This window comes from Syngnathoides biaculeatus, chromosome 4 (genome assembly GCF_019802595.1).
Source record: "Syngnathoides biaculeatus isolate LvHL_M chromosome 4, ASM1980259v1, whole genome shotgun sequence".
NCBI classification, from domain to species: Eukaryota; Metazoa; Chordata; class Actinopteri; order Syngnathiformes; family Syngnathidae; genus Syngnathoides; species Syngnathoides biaculeatus.
Genome location: NC_084643.1, coordinates 8685099 through 8694639, shown reverse-complemented (window position 1 = coordinate 8694639; position 9541 = coordinate 8685099). Strand labels below are relative to the sequence as shown.

Below are 9541 nucleotides of genomic sequence, written 5' to 3'. Positions count from 1 at the left end.
CTTGGAAAGAACTTGTATTTTTATGGGCTGCAAAACTATAAGAAAAATCACGGGCTCGTGTTCAACATTTAATCACAGCTTCTCCTTCTGCTTTCCCCAATCAATCAGCACTTTTGTCTATTAGCTCATGCTCGCTCCATACAGTTTGTTCCACTGTCTAGCGCGAGGAGGGGGGCGGAGGCCCGTCCGTGGGAGTCTCCCGATTGGTCGCGCGGGGAGCAGGAAACACTGTTACGTCGCCGGCCCACGCGGCCGGCAGCTCGCAGAGGAGACTTCCCTCCTTCCTTCCATCACGAGAGAGCCCGAACGCAGGCAGAAGGAGTGAAAGCGTGGCCGCGACGATGCACGCATGTTTGTTTTGGTTCTAGCCGACTGGGACCGCCAGAGAGGGGGAGACACCGGACGAAGAATCGTGACATGTAAGTTTCTTTATGGATAATAGCAAGAGTTGTAATGATGAGTGCAATGCCAAGAGATGCTTCGTGAGCGCCTTTCTACATTATGAAGAAGCATTCCGTGAGAATCCATGCAGTCGGTGTGCTCCGAGGGATGCGCAGGTAGCGGGAGGATCGTGCTGCAAACTGCAGTGGCTCACTTTGACTGAAGAGCTCAAGGACTTCACCCCCCCCCCCCCCTTCCCCAAATCTTCCCCCGGTGTGACTTTCAGGGGTCGCGTCCCAAATTGCGCCGCAGATGCTCATAAACTAGGCAAAGATACGAATAATAACGAAAACACCGCGAACGGAACGCATGATGAATTGTCATAACGCCATCATGTCATGTAGTAATAAAGAACAGACGTTAATGTACATTCACTCGGGAAAGAGGCGACCCAGTACAATGGCCTGGGGAAACTCTGACGTATGGAAATGGAACTTCAAAAGTTGCCCATTTTTAATTATTTGCGCGTGTGTGTGTTGTAATCATGGGTACAGCATGGGTGCGTTTGCGTGTGTCACACTTTCCCTCATTACCGCTGCCACGTGCAACTGAGACACATTCGCTCTGCACCGCTACAAATTCCCTCGATGCAAGTTGTGGCTCATTTAAAAAAAAAAAAAATGTTGTACTCATCAACCGTCACACAACGCAAACGCTAATGTGAAACGCCAAAATAAAACACATAAGTGACAAACGTGTGGCAGCTAACAGGCGAGCGTGGAGCACGAACGCAGCAGTCTAAATCTTCGCTAGGTGCTCGTTCTTGTCACACAAACATTGACAGATGCGAGAGTAAATGTCCTCTTTCTTTGGCTGGGAATGCTAACAAACTAAACGGGAAGTAGTTTCCACCTGTAGCACCACTGAAACAGTGCACAAAATATTATTTTTTTGTTTGGTTTTCTTACTGCACAGGTTCGAAACTCAAGGCCCGCGGGCCAGATCCGGGCTACCAAGTGATTTTATGTGGTCCGCGAAGGCAAATCATCCGCGAAAATGTCCATGTTTTTTTTGGGGGGGGGAAATCTGTACCACAATTTCAAATTGCCATGTATAGTTAAAGATAACATTGACACGTTAGGCGGCACGGTGGATCAGCTGAAAATTATTGGGCTCACAGTTCTGAGGTCCCGGGTTCGATGCCAGACCCACCCGTGTGGAGTTTGCATGTCCTCCCCGTGCCCACATGGGTTTTCTCCGGGCACTCCGGTTTCCTCCCACATCCCAAAAACATGCAACATTAATTGGTGACTCAAAATTGCCCCAAGGTGTGTTTGTCTCGATGTCCCCTGCGATTGGCTGGCAACCAGTTCAGGGTGTACCCTGCCTCCTTGCCGCTGACAGCTGGGATCGGCTCCAGCACTCCCCATGACCCTTGTGAGGATAAGCGGCTAAGAAAACGGATGGATGGATGTTCTCTTACTCTTACAGGTTCGAAACTCAAGGCCCGGGGGCCAGATCCGGTCCGCCACGTGATTTTATGTGGCCCGCGAAGGCACATCATCCGGGTAAACTACCCATGTTTTTTGTGAAAATCTATAGCGCAATTTCAAATTGTCATATATAGTAAATTAGTAATTGACACATTAGGCGGCACGGTGGATCAGCTGGAAAATGTTGGACTCGCAGATCTGAGGTCCGGGCTGCGTGGCTTTTCTCCGGGTGGGCACTCTGGTTTCCTCCCACATCCCAAAAACATGCAACATTCATTGGACACTCTAAATGTGAGTATGGATCTTCGTCTCCATGTGCCCTGCGATTGGCTGGCAACCAGTTCAGGGTGCTGCCCGTTGACAGCTGGGATAGGCTCCAGCACTCCCCGCGACCCTTGTGAGGATAAGTGGCTAAGCAGATGGATGGATTGACACATTTCAAGCATTTTTGTTACCAAACATGACCAACGGCTGAAAAAAATCATTACCCTCGAGTCCCCGATTCCAAAATTAGTTCATAGATTTCATGTGTAAATATGACGACGGGATTCCATTTTCTATGGTTTCACAGTCATAACGGCCCTCGAGGGAAACCGTAACTACTACAACTATGTGGCCCACGACAAATACAAATTTAACATCCCTGTGACTATCTTTGGGGGGGGGGGGGAAGAAAATTATTAACATTTTGTCACACTTAATGACAATTAAGCTAACGTGCGTGTTTTTGAAATGTGTGAAAAAAGCTGGACAACTCGTACGAAAACCAACAAACGCACAGAGTCCTCATGTTTGGTGTGGCCTACACGCCATGCAAATACTCAGCCCGGCCTGGCGCTTCCACGTCCACATTGAGGAATATCACGCGGACGGTACACTGAGCCCATTGTGTCACCTGCGTATCGTCGTCACCTGACGTCACGGAATAAATCGCATAAGCAGCGTCGACTGGAGAGTGGGGGGGGGGGGGCTTGGGGGGGGGGGGGTCGGTGTCATTGTTTCGCCACGTTAACCTCTCGACAATCGAGCCACCATTGTGCGGAGCGAGTGGCAATCGGTATTCACATTAAGGAAGGCGGCGCTGACTCGGCAATCTTTTGTTTTCATATCTTTGCGTGTGCCGAGGTGAAGCGGTGTTTTTATATGACGCTCACGGATGCTTTGCGGATTAAATCCACTCTTTCCTTGCCGTCTAATATCTAATATTCCCACAGCAGTAAAGCACAGAGACCTAAGCTGTGGACCTGTAGCGCTTTAAGGACTGACCGGTTTCATTTTGAGCCTTTTTTGTCCTTTCCTGGCTACTGTAAGACTCGTATTTGGCAGTGTGTAAGCTAGGCTACTTAGCGGGAAAACGTCGATTGCCAGTGCCTCGCATGCGTCATTTTGGACCTGGGTCTCATCGGTCCAGTATGAAGCTTTCCCCCCCCCCCCCCAAGCAAATGGGACAGGCTCCAACACTCGCGTGACCCTTGTGAGGATAAGCGGCTTGGAGAATGGATGGATGAACGTTCCGCCTAGGGTGGTAGTAACAGAGGCTTATGACACTTGTGTAAATGACAGGGTAGCAGGACAGAGGTGTGAAGTTTCACACTTCTCCTGCTCCTGGTCTGCTGAAAGCCATTTTTCATTTTTTTTTTTTTTTTTTTTTTTTTTTGGGACGTCACGACATGCCATCAGCTGATGTCTTTGCTCATCTAATTATCTGATTGCAGGAAGCTGACTCACTGTGCACCACCAGCCCAAGCGGTTTTGGAATTAGCTCACCTTTGCGGGCAAAAAAAAGAAAAGGCGGAACCTTCGGGTTGACGACTGCTTTGCGGGATGCGTTCGGAAGGGACTACAAAGAGTCAGACAGACAGACAGACAGACAGACAGCTTCCTGATAACGTGGTCGACAATCAGAAAACTGTTCCGTATTTATGATCGCCTGATGTGTTTGGTCAAACGACAGACTTTGTGTCGTGACCCAAAACAAACAAACAGCCCCCAAAGTATAGTTGAGTATTGTTGGAAAACTACACACATTGCAGACTGTATTTGTATGGCTGAGATTCTCTTAAAACCTGCAAATGTTGTGTTGCCGTTGACAGCAGATTCCAGTAAGTGGGAATCATCCACGACCTGCCTTTCCCGATGGCGATCTTAAGCTCCGCCCCCTTATCCCTATCCCACAAGCTTCCAAGATGGCGATTGAACAGAACATCGCGTATTCCAGATAATATTGGGGTATGTTTGCATTTCGCCAAATGCGTCAGACTTGTCCAAGAGAGTTCTACAGAGAGGTCTCAACTATTTCACACGAGGATATGTACACGGAATTAAGATTTTGGACGGAGCGGGACGCCATGTCAGAGTTACGGCGAAACATTGGCGATTGAGGCAAAAAAGTTTGATGCCTCACATACTTCATATTGAAATCCAACAGGATGAAATTGTGGAATCGTACTGCGCATGTAAAGCAGGGTGAGTACTTTTTACTTGGAAAGATCACGAGTAATATCATTGTAGTCTTTAGAAGCATTTGACTTGGCTGGTAATGGAACCCAGTGCTCCGTCTTAAAAGTTCGACGTGATCCAAATATGCAAATCGACATTTCTCTTGCATGACATCGCCTATTTACGTATCAATAATCCGACTCTTCGGCATAAAGCATGACACACTTCGTTCAGGACTCCCTGAGAAGGGTTGGGGTCAGGAAGGGCATCCGGCGTAAAAATTGTGCCAAACATATGTGCGTTCATCTGAGATGACACGCTGTGGCGACCCCGAAAGGGACAAGCCGAAAGAAACACACACTTCGTTCAGCAGGTCAGTGATATACTAAAAAAGTGAAAGTTATTCTTCTGCAATGTATAAAGAACTGATAATAATTCAATTCAACTCAGAGAAGATACTTCTCCCTCACTTACCTTCAAACATACAGCCTTGTGTTTGTTGATATTGTCCACATTTAATTGTACGTGGGCTCTTCCGCGAGCCTTAATCCATCGTAGACACTTCGTCAACTGAGTTTTAGGCTTTGGAAAATGAATCAACCTAGCAGGATATCTTTCATCAGAATTGCACGTTTCCCAAGCGCATCTGAGGACCATTTTCTCCGTAAAATTAACTTTTCCAAGCGCCCGCTACTGACCACCAGCATTGCCTGTGGGAGAATACGGTGAGAGGGGCGTGTCAAGCCAGGGGTGAGGACAATGCGGCTATCTGATTGGCTATTATTGTACGAGTGATTGACAGGTCGCAAAGGTCCATTGGGAAAAAAATGGAGGGATTTTGATGGCTTGGAACCTTTAAAAATAGATATGTGTATAAGCAAGTTTCAGGCAATGATTCCCGATTTTTTTTCCCGGGAGATCCCTATTGTGGGTGTATACATTGGATATTTTGGGGGACAAATGACTTGAGCGGCATTGTACAAACATTTCAACACAACCAGTTGCAGTCGGTGTTTCTCTCGTGTCTGTCGTTGCGTTTCACGTCGCAATCCGTGGCTCGACCCAACTTGGAGGGTGATTTTCTGTCGGAAATATCAACCATTTTGTCGGATTGGCCCATTTTCTGAGGTGATTATGGAGGAAAACAACGCACTTAAGCTCAAGACAGACGATAATCATACCTTTGCCGATCGCTCGGAAATTGGGAAAACTGCCCAAATTCGTCCCAATTATCGGTACGTGTACGCACAGCGCTTTGACGCAAAGCGTCGCCATGGCAGCACCGGCGGGATTCATGAATGGGTTTGAACGGCGAGGAGCTCGACTGTAGCGTTTGAGGGAGCGCAAGCATGTTGAAAAGCAACAGCTGCTGCTGCACTTTTCCAGCGAGGTGCGGAGATGAAAAGCAGCCGTGCGCTTTTACGTCACGTCTTGTCGTCGTCCCCCCTCGCTCGCTTCGCCCGCTTTGATCCGGAACGCGCAGATACGCGTAAACGTTGATCCGACGTTGGCGTGTTCCAGATGGTCGTCCTTCCTGCGAGGAGCGCGTTTCCAAAAGCCGCACTGAGAGATGCACTGTGGCACTTTGCAGAGGTTAAAGTTCAGGGGCTACATTACAGAAAAGGAGCGGCGGGGGGGGGGTTTGGCCTTGGTGCCAACAAAGTTAAATGTCACATATTTCCCTGAGCCGCTCTTGCCATTTTATAATGGAGACTTAATGGAATATTATATAATACGCTTATTAAAGCATATTCATGACTTTAATAATAATAATCCCGTGTTTGTTTTTCCTAGCCAGGCAGAGTATCCAGTAGTTCTCCCATGCGTGCGCGCACATTACAAGTGTTTAAGTACTTTTTAATTGAATAGTTCGTTCCCATAGCGACGGCTAAGCAAGTCCACCTTTCAGCACGTAAGGCCGCATTTTTATTTGTTTCTTGAAACATATCGCTGCGAGGTATCATGTCGAGGATGCTCGCCGCGTGCAGATGTTTGGCGGATAGCGTCGCGATCGCAGTGATGAACGCCGCCGCGCTTCCACCCAAATCCAAAGACTCGCGTGACCTTCGAACCTATAGTGAAGCGTCCTCACGTTGTACGTCCTTAAAAGGCGGCGGCGTACCTTACGCAGATTATCACTTGAGGCAGGATCTCACGCGCTGGCGGCCCGTTTCTATGGCCTCATTATTGCATACTGTCGTTCCGAGGAAGCTCTCAGGTCAAACACGATCCCCATTTCCAAAGTTTTCCCATAGGAAATAATATTCATCGAAACAATAAGTTACTGTGTCAAACCGCTGCCCCTGCGAAATGTTTATTAACTTTGCAGGAAATAAATATAGCGAGTAAATACGAGTTAACTCACTCAAAGCCGGAGTTTTCCCTTCTTTGGCCCCCCCAATATGTCATGATTATTTTCTTTAAAAATACTTCTTTTACAGTACATCGTAATTTCCGACCGAAAGGCCGCAACTTTTTTCCCACGCTTTCAACCCTGCGTTTTATGCGGTGATGCTAAGTGAGGCTAATTTGTGCCTTTTTTCTCATGGCCGCAAGGGGGCACTCGAGCGGAAAAGGGTAAGAGTGAGACCGGTGGAATATATGTGGCAAGGAAGTGACTTTTACCGGTCCGGTGTGACGGTCTTAGCGCTCTCCCGTGCTGAAGTGTGTCCTTGTGGGAACTCTGGGTACGTAACAGACGCTTACTGGGAAATCTCCGGTCTCATAGTTCACCTTCTTCTACATAAAGGGCGCTAACCTACGTTATAACCTAACCTTAAAACAAAAGTTGATAAAAAGATATACACAAATATGTACGTTCGACGAGACCTCCATAGCGAACATGAACGCTCGGCAACAAGTTGTCGAAAGGCGCCGCACTAGCGCTAACGCTAACAGGGCCGGTTAAAATAACTTACCGGTAAATATCACTGAGACACGCCCGCTAACACAGCGGTAATGCGTTAGCACAGCGCTAACGCTAGCGCTGTGGTAACAGGGCCGGTAAAAGTCATTTCCTCGGCACCGGCCTCATTCTTACTTTTTCCGCTCGAGCGCCCCCTGCGGCCGCTAAAAAAAATGCAGAAATTAACCGCATCGCGCATAAACCGCAGGGTTGACAGCGTGTGAAAAAAAGTCCTGCTCATAGGCCAGAAATTACGGTATAGATAAAAAAGAACTTTGTCATATGGTCTCGACAGCATATCGTAGCTTTTTACCTACCGGAGCTTCCCCTCTGTGATAAACGCAGCTTCTCTGTCATATGAAGTCGATTTGTGCTGCTCACGTTTGAAAAAAAAAAAAATGTCATACAAGTGTGCATGTGGGTATCAACTGGTAAAGCGTTGGCCTCCCAGTTCTGAGGACCCAGGGTTCGATCCCGGCCCCGCCTGTGTGGAGTTTGCATGTTCTTCCCGTGCCTGCGTGGATTTCCCTCCGGCCTTCCGGCTTCCTCCCACATCTCAAAAACATGCAACATTCATTGGACACTCTAAATTGCCCCAAGGTGTGTTTGTGAGTGCGGCTGTTTGTCTCTACGTGCCCTGCGATTGGCTGGCCACCAGTTCAGGGTGGACCCCGCCTCCTGCCCGTTGACAGCTGGGATAGGCTACAGCACTTCCCCGCGACCCTCGTGAGGATAAGTGGCAAAAGAAAATGGATGGATGGATGTCATACAAGTGTAAAAAGAAGTTTAACCACCATTCATGGACATAAAACTTATGGCTTAGAGTGCAAGTCTGCTCATGTGACTTTGTTTTCCTGGGCCTTGTTCTCATTTGGAGAAAAGCAGCGAAAAGTGAACTCTCACAAGTGTAAAAAGAAGTTAAGACCTAATACTTCGAATGCCACCTCTTGATGAGGTCGATCCTTCTTTCCACAAACGTGAATCATTTGAGCCGTACACAACTGACGTGTGGTCAGGTGTCATCGTGACGAACAGCAGATGGAACTCAAGACTTCCACCGTACCTTTTACAATCCACGGTCGAGCGGTCACGAGAACGGCCCGCTGCTAAAAGTCCTCGGGTTCCGGTCTGACAGCTTGTGTTGGGTTTGACGTTGCGGAAGATGATGATGATAGCGGATGTGTGTGTGTGTGTGTGTGCATGCGTGTGCGTGACGACAGAACGTGACGCGGGACATCGGGAATGACCTCGGAGGGACGCGAGCGAGCGGAGGAAAAGAGAGAAGCAGCTGTGTCCCCGAGTTCCTCTTGTGTTTTCCTTTCTCCTTGTCCGCTTGGACGTCCTGCCATTGTGTTTGTTTGCCTGCTCCCCCCAAGTCAAAAAAAAAAAACAACCTCTCCAAAGAAACCAGCAAAAGGTTAAAAACACTATGACCACAGACACTGCAGGGATTTGGGAATGGGAGGAAGGAGGGGGGGGGGGGGGTTGGGACTGGATTTACGATATCTCATGAGAATGATGTGATGTGCTGCAGAGTACATCCGGAGCCTTGTTAAATAAATTTGGTTTTTTCTTCCGGAACCATGGAAAGTTTTTCCATTACAACTGTTGACATTTTATTTTATTTTATTTTTTATGGGGGTTGGAGGGAGGGGGGGGGGGGGGTAATGATATTCCCAAGGATAGCGACTCCTTTAAAAGGGAAAAAGCGACAGCCGCCACATGCTTGGCGGAATTCAAGCAAAAATAACATTTTGTACATTCAATGAACAAGACAATAAAGAATTTTATTAAATAGATATAACTATTTAAGCAAATAGAGATAAACTAACCAATAGAGAAACACAAGAAAAAAAATTACAATAAATAAAAATACTTGATAGAAGTGCCCGAGTGGAGATTTCAGACCCAAAGTCAGTTTAAATTTTTTTTTTAGTTTTGTTGTTGTTGTTTTTGCTCACATTGACGTGATTTCAATCTCAAAGATCATATTGGGAAACTAATAAAAACACACAATAATGGACAAACGAAAATGAATCAAAATACATAAATAAAAAAACATTGGAAAACCTTCAAATAGTTAAAAAAAGAATTGCACAGACGAGATAAATAACACATCGGTAGGGAAATGCACTAGTTCTACTAATTCTACAAAAAACATTACATACATGAAAAATATGAAACACAGCATCCATTCAAGTCTTTAAAAAAAAGTCTAATTTGATTGCCCACAATGCACGTTGAAATAACCTGATAAACTAAGAAATAAACACAGACATAAATGAATAAACAAATAAATAGAACACATTAATATTATAAAAAA

The 9541-nt window shown here is 46.7% G+C and overlaps 1 protein-coding gene across 1 annotated transcript in view; it reads left to right on the top strand.

Annotated features, from left to right (window-relative positions):
• The first annotated feature begins 259 nt into the window (after nucleotides 1-259).
• Nucleotides 260-9541, top strand: part of LOC133498950 (cAMP-specific 3',5'-cyclic phosphodiesterase 4D-like) — a 235066-nt gene continuing 225784 nt past the window's right edge. The window contains exon 1 of the mRNA XM_061816319.1: nucleotides 260-419. The gene's annotated coding sequence lies outside the window, so the exon portion shown is untranslated. The remainder of the gene's footprint in view (nucleotides 420-9541) is intronic.